General features: G+C 42.4%; 1 long non-coding RNA gene across 1 annotated transcript in view; it reads right to left on the bottom strand.

The window, feature by feature from the left end:
* The window catches only part of LOC140226018 (uncharacterized), a 108,111-nt gene that overhangs the window by 35,990 nt on the left and 59,652 nt on the right, over positions 1-12,469 (bottom strand). The gene's annotated exons all lie outside the window — the stretch shown is intronic.

Raw genomic sequence — 12,469 nt, 5'->3', positions numbered from 1 at the left:
CTCCGACGCCCTGGCAGAAACTGACGCCAAGTCTGGGTCAATGCCAGCTCCCGACGGACTTGGCGTTGGCAGAACCGCGAGGATTCCTCATTTCTCGCCGTCTGAGCTGAGTAACACATCCACGCGCACCACCACCACCATCGCCACCGCGTCTTGCATCCGCCACGCGGTCGCGCCCGTGTCGTGACACGCACTTTTCAATGACAATATTCCGCTCAGAGTGGGTCTGTCGCAATGCTCCCATTCCATATCCGTCAAAATTCCGGCATTCGCAACTTTTTTGTTCCAATGGAGATGTTGCATGTGTGAGGGATTTGCGATTTGACCATTGATTCTTATGTAAAAGTTCGCGAGAAACACGATGGTGCCACTGGTTTTCTCTGAAATCATCTCCCAAGCTCAAAAAACGCTCTCAAAGTGAGGCCAAAATGGAGGGGATATCCCACCCTACCCTGAGAGTCCACCTCTACATCAAAACAAACTCTCCATGCAAAGATAGGGAGCAAATACATTAGCAGTGATGCCGTGTTTTCAGTCTTGGAGTCCCCAAATAAAGTGGCAACCCTGCCAATGTACATATATTTGCTCACTATCTTTGCATGGAGAGCTTGTTTTGATGTAGAGGTGGACTCTCAGGATAGCGTGGGATATCCCCTCTATTTTGGCCTCACTTTGAGAGCGTTTTTTGAGCTTGGGAGTTGATTTCAGAGAAAACCAGTGGCACCATCGTGTTTCTCGCGAACTTTTACATAAGAATCAACAGTCAAATCGCAAATTCCTCACACATGCAACATCTCCATTTCTACCATTCCGTGGCCATCAAAAGTTCCGGGATCCCTTGAAGATTTTTTCAAAAGTTCCGAAAAGTGTAAAAGATCCGGAACGTTTCGCGAATTTCAAAGGTTCCGGGAAAAATTCAGGAAAATCTCAAAAGCTCGGGAATTCGGAAATAGTTCCAGGAAATGGGAGCACTGGTCTATCGCACGCTAAAATAACTCTGTGGGGAGAGAATGGACATGGGTCAGTGAAGGGCCTGTTGCAAAATTCAGCTAGAGCAAAAAGAAGAGTTACCACGAATAGAAAATAACTTTTACATCAAGATGAGAGCGTCGAGAAAACTGAAATACACTCCTAACTTCACAGTCACTGTAAGATGTAAGCGTTTTCTCAAGCTCCCCGCTTCGAATTGGACATATTTCTACCAAACAGACCTTTGTGGGGGTGAGAAATATGGGGTAGGCTCGTTCGTTCTCTGGCCGTAAGAGTGAATGGGAATAATAAAGCACCAGTGACGTCAGCGGCAATGATAGTGCGCACGCGCGCGGGGGCGATCGTCATCGGAGCGCTTTGACTCGTGAGCCCTGCCCACAATGCTATCTTGCCATGCCCGCGGCTCATGAATCTCGCATTCAGTTGGCACATAGGTCTGTTTGATAGAATGTAAAATCCCGCTTTTCCAATTCTTCAAAAGGAATCAAGCTCACTTTTACATTGCTTCTTATGCAGCTTCGACGAGCACACCCCATATTTCTCACCTGCACATAGATCTGTTTGGTAGACTTACGTCCAATTGATGCTACGGCACAAGTGAACATTGCGTGAGCGGAGTCGTTATCCATCTAACCCTTGCGCACTAGGGTACTACACAATTATTCAACTATGGCTGACGTTTCCGCGCGCAAATCGTGAGGAAGCGCCATGGTCTTCGTCAAAGCGAGGAAAATTTAAACACGCCACGCCGGTCAATAAAACCCCGTCTCGTCACGTGTGTTTCGGTGAGTTGACGTCGGCCATCTTGAATACTGCGTAGCATCCTAGTGCGCAAGGGTCGGGTGGAACGACTCCTCTTGTTCACCTGTGCCGTAGTATCGATTCGAAACGGGGAGCTTGAAAAAACGCATATTTCTTACGCCGATTAAGAAGTTCGGCAGTGAGTGTGCAGTTAGTTGTGAAGTTGTGTATTTCAGACTTTCCCGATGCGCTCATCGTGACTTTGGAGCCATCTTCTCTCCGAGACAACTCTTCTTTTTGCTCCAGCTGAAGTTTGCAACGGGCGCTTCACCGATCCATGTCCATACTCTCCCTATACACACTGAAAAAAAAATCTCGGTGTATTTACTAAGAAAAGGGTAAAATTACCAAGAATTCAGGGTTCTATTTGATCCCAGTTTTTTCTTGGTAAAATTACCATTTATGGAAAGGGTAATTTTACCGAGAAATGTCGGTAAAATTATTGAGCTTTCTCGGTAATAATACTGGACCTTGGTAAAAACGCCAATATTTTTTATCGACTGTGGTAGAATTACCGAGATAAAATGGCAAAGTTACCGGGAATTGATTACCAATAAAAAAGGTATTCTAACCTGAAAAAAACAGTAAAAATACCGGTTTTTAGGTAAGCTTACCAGTCTGTCGTAGTAACATTGCCAATAATTGGTAAAAACAGTGAGATGGTAAAGGTACCAACGGACCTTGGTAAAAACGCCGAGAATTTTTTTTCAGTGCAGGACTGCAGGTTCTCTAGGCAGTATGCAATCCCGTACTTGCAGTTAATACGACCAAAATGCTTTTTTCAGTGTAGGTACAGAATGAGCGAAATTAAAGGAGACAACAGCGAAACCTTGGGAATTGTCACGGGTTCCCGGTGTCTCCTGCGTGTCTCTCCGAGTGGGCAGACCGGCTGGAGTCGCGCGGAACGTGTCGCGTTGTCCGAAGTGACGTCGCGTCGCGTCCATTCGCCGCCGGTAATTGGATATACATTAGACTGCCAGCATCGCCGCCAAGCAGCGGCCAAAACACCTCCAACCATCCGAGCTCCCGCACTGAAAAAAAATTCTCGGCCTTTCTACCAAGGTCCGTTGGTACCTTTACCATCTCACTGTTTTTACAAATTATTGGTAGTGTTACTACGACAGACTGGTAAGCTTACCTAAAAACAGGTATTTGTACTGTTTTTTTTTTCAGGTAAGAATACCAATTTTACTGGTAATCAATTCCCGGTAACTTCGCCGTTTCATCTCGGTAGTTCTACCACTGTCGATAAAAAATATTGGCGTTTTTACCAAGGTCCAGTAAAATTGGACGTATTTCTACCAAACAGACCTATGTGGAGGTGAGAAATATGGGGTGTGCTCGTTGAAGCTGCATAAGAAGCAATGCAAAAGTGGAGGTGATTCCTTTTGTAGAATTGGAAAAGCGGGATATCACATTCTATCAAACAGACCTATGTGCCAACTGAATGCGGGAGTCATGAGCCGCGGGCACGGCAAGAGAGCGTTGTGGACAGGGCTCATGAGTTAAGGGCTCACTCTAGCGATCTCCCCGTCGTGCCGGCGCTCCTTCGTTATTGTCGCTGACGTCACTGGCGCTTCATTATTATCATTCACTCTTACGCAAAGAGAACTAACGAGCACACCCCATATTTCTCACTTCCACATAGGTCTGTTTGGTAGAAATACGTCCAATTACCAATTCCATAAATGGTAATTGTACCGAGAAAAAACTGGGATCAAATAGAACCCTGAATTCTTGGTAATTTTACCCTTTTCTTAGTAAATACACCGAGATTTTTTTTTTCAGCGCGCGTTGGAACGAGGCGGAAAAGACGGGGATCCGGCAAGCGTGCTCTCAGGTCTGGAGCGCAAAAGGATTGCGGTGGAGAGCTCAAAAATAGAAAATAAGGCCGGGACCTCTTCGGAACTCGCGGAGGCAGCGAGCGCCGGAGCCGGAGTGAGGGTCTCTCTTTGCGGAAGGGACTCGGAAGCCGAGGGTCCCGGCAGATTTAACGCGTGTAAACCACGTTTCGACCATCTCATGCAATTATTTTTCTTTGTGGCCGCCGACGCCGACGGAGACCTTCTCCTCCAAAGAAACTTCCAGCCGAAAAGCTCCCGAGGCCGTATAAATGAGTTTACCCTCAAAGCAAAAGAACAAACGAGCTCCAGGAATCCGGCTATCGCTAATTTTGAATACGTTACGGACTCGGGTGCGTAATTTGCCGTTGGAGGTCAAGCTGGAATTTTATCCCGACAATTCAATTCGGACGTTTGTTCGGGACATCAAAGCTCCGGGTGAGCTTCGAACTTGAAAGTCTTATTATCTAAGTCTACGCGTGAGGGTGGATCGTGATGTGCTCCGCGAGTGAACCTTTTTTGAGGAGCATGTTGATAGCCGACGTGCGAAACCGCGTATCTCTATTGCGACGTTTTAAAGTGTTTTACTCCCGGTTTATTTTTTCGAAGGGGGGCAAGGCAACTTAATGACTTAAAATTTTACCGGAATGTTCTACTAATAGGGATGAAAAATCAAGGAAGTTTTCAACCTATTACGTTGACTAATTTGCCAGAGAAAAAATAAAGTATGACAGGGAGTCTGCTAGGCTACGTCGCAAACGGAGATACATGGTTTCGCACTTTAGCCATCGATCTGACTTAATCTGACAGATTTTTGTCCCAGTCACCCGGTTTGGTGCCGAACCGAAGGATATCATTCGGAATTTGAAGCTATAGCACGGGCCTTTACGACTCCCGTCAATAATTGACGGAAGTATTGTCTTTCTACCTCTCGTATACGAAAACATTAGAGGAAAGTCAAAACTATGTCTTCAGGATCAAAGAGTTGAATCTCATTTATGTTCTCCGTAGTTGACAATCGAAAATTCTACATTGAAGTATGTCTTATTTTGACAGACATCAGTGGCAAATGATAGGAGACAGCGATTTGACTGGACTGCCGTACTACCGTGCTGAGGAAAAAGACCCAACTTGAATACAACAGAAATCATGCAAAGGAAAAAGCTAGTCAGTCGTTTCTTTATTTGGGTAGTTCTTTCTCACTCCTCTGCCTGTGCAAACCTGGTTGCCGGAAACTAAGAAAAACTACCCGGAAACGCGGAAAACTTGAAAAAGCGGGTTAAAAACTGCGCAGATAGCGCGCTAAGGGGAGGATTTCGGACTTTTTTGGTGTGCCCAGCGTGATTTTCCAGCAAATTTACCCATAAGAGATGTATTCTGTTGCCTGCATATTTTCATGCAACAGACCCATTCACGCCATGCTACCACTGTCATTGTCGATTTTTCTCCATCATAAATAAGAAGAAAAATCTCGAGACTAGTGTTGAATCCTAAGTAGTAGGCTAAGTTGAATTAGTGGATCCTAGGTGCTGAATCGATTCCGCGCGCGATTCACTGGGCTCGTGGAGCTTTTCTGACCAGAAAATCACACTCAGTGGGTCATTCAGCGGCGCCTACAAACCTAACAGGGATACTTCCCGCACTGCGCAATGCGTGAAGTATCCCTGTTAGGTTTGAAGGCGCCTATGCGCCTGGTTGCCCGCCGCGCTGCGGAGTGCCACGGCGCTTCAAGCAACTATTTCGCAACAGAGGTGTTGCACAGTATCATATGAAATTGAAGGCGCTCTAACGCATCAAGTCTCACGGGCATCCATTAAGAGTTCGAGCTTTCCTCGCAAAATAAATCAAGATACTACCGCTACCGCACGAAGAGAGAGCGGTACTCCAAAAAACTCACCAAGTCAAACGACAGTATGGTCTCGGATAGGGGTCGGTGCGTGGCATCGATTTTAACGCCTGGATTGGTTGCAGAGTTGTACTGTTGCAAGTACTGATCGTCTTGCCTTAAAGTGACGCGTTTAGCGCGTTGCACCGTGGCAAAAAACATGTTCAAAGCCGCAGGAAAAAGGTTAATATCAAGTGGATCATCTATGACAGAGCTACAAATCTTTTGAAACCCGCGGGAGAGCTGTGGCTGAGTGAAAAAGCAAAGATAAGTTGGACCTAAAGTCCCAGATCGGCTAGAAAATCGACATTCCGTGTTATCAACCTGCTCCTTCTTGAAGGTATAATATTTTCACGAAGCTTTATTTTGTTTCTCCTCGTCCACTTCATTGTTTGAGATGGTCTGTTTGCTCGACGCCAAATTAGCACGGAGAGAACAAAGCTGTTACTCGAGTAACATCTGAAATAAGAGACCGGGAAGACGGAGAAGTAAGTCGGCGCAGTGAATCAACCTGAATTTTTATTGTCGGCGTAATCCCTTCGAGTGACAACGGTCTTGAGGGGATCGTCCCTCTGGATAAGAGAGTCTCATCTGTAATCCCGGCTCATTTGCCTCAAAAACTCCGCTCCTTTTTATGAAAAGAAAGGCGGGCATTTGAATAAATTATCCTTGGGCATTTTATTACCTTGCTTTGCGTCCCCCCGAGAGCAAGCTGATAAAGATTTACTTTTCAATTCCGCTCATTGTCAGCCTCTGTTTACAAGTATCTGCAACTGCTGAGTTATGCCTCTGTTTCTGTCGAATTTTCAAGTCACGCATAGTTATGTGATTTTTGAGGGCAAAATCGAGCCTGGACCGTATCAACGATACTAACTTTTGCTGTATTTTGTCGTAACTACGAAATACGTCGAACCATTTCGACATTGCGGTGATTGAAGCGCTGGGTGGTGCAGGGGCATTTCTTGGTCTAGGTGTCTCAGGACCTCTGTTAACGTTTCATCCACTATAATTGAAGCAAATGTATGGATTTTGTTAAAACCTTAACTGAATTTTCTTCATGATTTCACAATGCGAAATATTGAAAATTTCAGATTTGCTCAATAGTTTTCTCTTTAAAATATAAATTAGCATCGGAGGAGATTATGAAACAACACAACCAAAAAATGTCCTATCCGTGCTCAACGCCTCAATTTGAGGGTAGCGGTTCAAGGAAACTTAATTTCGAAAAAAAATTGTTATTATTATTATTATTATCTTTCACGTGCAGGACACGGGGTTGTCAGATTATAATAAAATGTTTCACTTCGTATAGACACGAAAATTAAGGTTGCCGGTTGAGCAAAAACATGTGTTTATTTCAAAGAGGATTAAATGCGGAGGGTTGCTGAAATATCTAACAACCATGAAAATCAACTATAGCGATCGAGACTTACTTTATAGACCACTAGGGGGTACTTTCCATCGAAATTTCAAAATCAGACTTTCTAATCCGAAAAAATTTGGGTTTGTGCAGCTACGTACTGACACCCCTCTACTGGAAACCGAGTCAGATGGACTTTTTGGAGAATGGACTTTTTAAACGGATTTGTTGAGTATAGGGCACACAGAGGCGACTGATGGGAGTGAGCCACAAGACACTCAAAAGGCGGGTGGGGGAGGGGCGGTGCGGGAATGTTTTCGCAGCAGTTTAGCGACGGAAAAATGAATCGATGCGGGATTAACAAAGTAGCAAACGCGCTATGCCGGGATTAAATTCGATGTAACGTGGAAACGTTGGATGGGTTCCAACGTGCAGAATATTCCGCTCGTTTAAATCGCGTAAGTGCAACGGAACCGCGAGCATAACCCTTCCCGCGCGGTCAAATGTGAATCTACGACGGCCCTTGACCGAGCGCCCATGAGGACCGCATTCCGTTGCCGTGTTGAGCCATCAAATCAATCATTTTTGAGCACCTAACGTCCATAAACAAGTGTTGAGTCCCCGAAAGTAAAAGCTTCCACCTGTCGCCGAGAGGCCAGTGGAGGGTCTCTTGTCTCTGTTCCTGATGGATCAATGAATGAGTTGAAAAGTTGGTGACGTCATTAGTGTCATTTGAGAGGCCAAAGACGAGGCTAATACTGCCGTGCTGAGGAAAAACACCGTATGAACCTTCAGGCGTTGCCAAATTTCCTTTCATAAAACGCGGATTTCCTGGTAAAACGCATATTTTCCTCCCGATTAATCAGATACAGTTCACAATTTTACCGAAGGATTCTAGAAAGTTCAAGGAAAAATATTCATATCTTTCCTCAAAAAAAAAAAAAAAACATTTTATCGAAGGAAATTCGGCAACTCTTGAATGTTCATACGGCGTTCTTCCTTAGCATGGCAGAGTAACGCGACTCATGTCTTCATGACGCACAGTGGATCCAGTCAATTAGAGAGGTCGGACATGAACTTTTTTACTAAAACTGCAAATTGTGATGTTGATTTCGTCACATTTTAAATTTGAGAAGGTGCTTCCAAAAGAAAATTACAGGAGAAAACCAGTGGAACCATTTTCAAAATCTCAAAGTTTTTATTTGACGGAGTTATTTTTAAAGTTTCCAAATTTTGTCCGATCCCACTCATTGACTCGATTCACTGTGTGACGCTGCAATTACTCAGAGACATCACTGATAGCGTTGAGGCTATCCGTGCAACCCAAACACATGATGTTATTTCAATAACGGTCAAACCACACCATCAGTGAATGTATTTGTTCGAGTAATGATCTCTTGGATTGGAGATTTTTTGAATCAATAGCACAGACAACCGCCATATTAAAAAACGTTAGTATGATACGAGGATTTTATGATGAGAAATTTAAAAAAAAAAAAAAAAAAAAAAAAAAAAAAAAAAAAAAAAAAAACGCCTTCTAGAAACCACCATACAGTGGATAAAATTGAATTTTGATTAAACAAGAAGTTCAGCCAAGAAATAAAATACGTGGATTCATGACTTGTAAAATGGTCTTCTTTGTCAACGATTAAATTGGAGAGTGTACAGACGACCAATGAAGATATGTTTATACGGTTATTCTGACTGCTTCTGACTGGTTCAGTTGCCCATATTTTCGCAATGAATGAGAAACTTTTACACATTTCGATACGTTTATAGATATAGTTGCAGCACCCCAGGCGTGTCCAGAGGCGGAGGATTCGCTTCTATTATGGTCCATTAAGGTGGATATTGCTCAAAGAGATAACTATTTAAACTTCGCTGTGGCTGTTGTTGCCTAAGTGCAATATTGAAGGCGAAATGCGAGGACGGAGTTACGAAGCTACGCAACAAGTTTAATGAAAGTCGTTGGTTTAATTAAAAAGTGTGAGACAACTATTCGATTTAGCCCCAGTAAAACAGTTCTTGCAGGATGACTGGTTTTCTGACAGGCAAAAAATATGAATATTCAAAGACGGAAGACGCTAATTGCCCGATTAGCGCTAGTAGAAATTGGAAATGTACGCTGTGTCGACAGCATCTACGTAAAATTTTGATGAGAAATTATGTGCTTAGTGAAAAATTTCTTGGCGTGTCTAATGGATATTCGTTGAGGGGAGGAGGGTGAAAGTCCTTGATATGGATACGAAATGGAGCTGTACCTCTATGTGGGAGAAAATGCGAGGATTGTGAGTGTAGGTCTGACAGCAGAGTTGCATGGATCCACTCGAATAGCGGCCTTGGCGGCGTCAACATATTTACTGCAACAGTATTTTGGAAACATTTAGCGCGAGCATTAGATTGAATATCGCCCTCGTTCAACCTCGTTATCTTCACCGATCGCCCATTCCTCTCCCTTGGCCACTACACGCCTTCCCATTTGCCGTTCCATCTCCGTCACCGCCGTCACCTCTCCTCTCTTTTAAATCCCTGCCATTCCTACGAGCCAATTTTGAGGCATGCGGAATCAATGTTCGATCGATATATTTGTGCAAGAACAGGCCACCTATTGTGTGTGGGGGGAGGGGCAGACGGGACTTTCGTCGCAAAGCCCGGGTATCGAAAAGGCCCATTTGCCCCCCCCCCCCCTCCTCATTTATCTCATGTACCCTGAGAAAAATGTATTCGCAAGTCAAAATTTGTTCATAATTTACAGAACCATTGCTTCTAGTACCGATCCAATACTACTCATATCGCACCTCAAAGACGATAGCTTTAAACGCTACAATCGCCGAGTCGAATCAGCGACGTTCAATTGGCGACAGGTCGAAATGTTTGGTGCTAAATTTGCCCCATGTATTTGTCCAATGAAAAATGTTCGATACATTTATGTCTGCCTTCAGGTCCCCAATTAGGAATGTGTCGATTGCTAAATAAAATTGATTTTTATAATAAAGCTTCCTCACAAACGGATGATGCCGTAGAGAAGCTAATTTGAGGGACATTAGAACAGTTATGAGATGTAAGTATGCTTGTTAAACGCGATATAAAAATTCGCCAATAGAAATGTAGCATAAAAAAGGACTGATCTCCGTAATATATGGAATTAAAAAAAAAAGACACATGAGGAAGAAAGAACACAAAAAACGAGAATTATTCATCGTTTGCATTGTGCAATTCCAGTATGAATGATTCACGATAGATTGTAGGTTAACACCCGTGACGCTGGTTATTATGGATAAATTCAAAACGAATTCATTAGGCTACAATTCCCCCAAAAATTGCTGCGGCAATTATGAAGTTTTAACTCTATTTAAAGCTCATACGACAATTTAAATGTCTGTTTTTCGAATAGGTAACTATTCGCGCTCCGAAGTAGGTTTTTTGCCTATGCGACGCGTTGAAGGAAAAATTGAATTGAGCGTTACCTATGCATTGGTTCACATAATTGTTCATCCGTTCAATCAAGGCTTATGCACCATCATAAATGTAATGTTATAAAGTGATCATTTTTTGTACTGTTAAAATCTCACGTTCACGAAATTTTTTCTTTCGTAATCGCAAGAGCCAACCTGTAAACTCTGAAACAATGAAAGCAACCACTTCGAAGTTATTTTAAACTTTAAACTTTTCCCTTTTTTTCGCTCGTTTGTTAATTCTGTTCCTTTCTTTCGTCTCTATATTCCCTTCCCTCGTTTTTCTCCTCTTACCTCTCCTCCCACTGGTGTAGCCACTCCTCATGCGCCATCCTTAATTCAGTCCTTGCTGGAAAAGGCGATGGGATGCGTTTCTCAGCTTTTAATTTTATGCAGTAATTTTGAAGTCACAGCAAAAAGATATTTACTTTGAGACGATCCTTGTGTACTTTGGCAGTTTAGAAGAATAGAATAAATAAAGTGAAGAAAATGAACTTGGATGATAGGGGATTAAGTTGCGACGCGCCGTGAAAAAATCAGTGCAGTGTGCAAACAGATTTTATTAATTTTCTCGGAAAGTTGAAAACCTAATTTTTGCATATTTGTTCTCTTTCTTTATAGTTTATACACACTGAAAAAATAGGACTAAATTTACGATTCTGGTGTGATGATTTAAAACTAAAGGTCTTCACTGTTTGTTAAAATTTAATACCTTCTCAAAAAGCTTATGCAATTTTAGAAGAAAATTACATTTTAACGTACAGAACCTGTAGGCCTTAAAGAGTAACCAAAGTCCCAAGGAAATTTTTTTAAATAAGCAATTCTTGATTATCAACCATAAGGAAGTTTAACTTCACCTGATACAGTCCTTTTAATACGATGATTTTCTTCTTAAAATGGCAACACACCAAAACACTATAGAAACTATAAGGAAATGAAACTTTTGGGAAACAAATGAGCGATAAAATGTAAATCAAATTCCATTCAAATGTTTGGTTGTAATGCACTAAATAATATAGCCGAATACTTAGTTGTAAATTTAATTTCGGAAAAACAATAATTAAATTTCAACAATAATTAAACAATAATTTAATTTCGGGAAAATGGTATCACCCAATACCCCCCCCCCCCCCTTCTCATTAAGTGAGACTCGCATACAGAGTAGCCGTGACGTAATGATTTCAATAGAATAAGGCTGGAATAAGCCTCTTACAGTTAAATTCAATGCATCGTTCTTGACCCTCAAACCGATGATATACGGCAAGGGTGAAGTGGAAAGGAACAGAAATAAGACACGGAACGATCGGTATTAGCGAGAGGAATGCGCGAATAAACAGGGAAAAAACAGATGAAAATAAGATTATAGTTCCTAACACGGTATTTTTTAAACCAACAATAACATAAACATTGGATAACTGTCAACGGGGAACAGACGAAAAGGGGGTGCACAGTGCACACTTATCGTGGGGGAGCGTCTAAAAATTGGAACGATGCCTCAAGGACACCTTCAATCTTTTCTGTGTTTCGCTCATTTCTCACGACCAATTTGCCCCATTTTGCCATGCTTGCCATATAGGGCAAATTAGCGCTGGTCTTATGTAACATAGAGTGGCAAGTAGGCGAACAGGTACACGGAAAGTCAATAGTAGTAGAGGTGTGCAGCATGAAATAAATCGCAATCTATGTTTATTCAGAGAGGCTTCCCCTCCCTCCTCTCCACCACCAGCATCCAGAATATGTGAAAGCAAATCAGTTCCATTAATAAAAAGGAGGAAATATGTTATGGTAAAAAAAAATATAATTACATTTACAAATGTACCTGCAGAGTGGACAAAGAGAAAGGAGGATTTAAAATCCGAAGTTATGAAGTGATCAGTTCGTTAATCGCGACATTCGATTGGTGTGAACCTCTAAATAGCTGAACATTTTTTAAGACCCGTCACTTAATGGGCGCAAATAACTCACAGCGGCCATTTTATTCAAAATTCTTGAGCATCGCAAAAATTACCTCTTTTGTGAATTTTTCTGGCAGCGCGGTGGAAGAGTTTCAAATTATTTTTATTATAATCAGGTAATAGATGGGGAAATACGAGAGTTGAGTTTTTTGTTTCTATTGATTCTACATATTTTCACCATT

The sequence above is a fragment of the Bemisia tabaci genome, chromosome 1 (assembly GCF_918797505.1).
Source record: "Bemisia tabaci chromosome 1, PGI_BMITA_v3".
Classification (NCBI taxonomy): domain Eukaryota; kingdom Metazoa; phylum Arthropoda; class Insecta; order Hemiptera; family Aleyrodidae; genus Bemisia; species Bemisia tabaci.
This window is presented reverse-complemented; position numbering and strand designations above follow the sequence as displayed.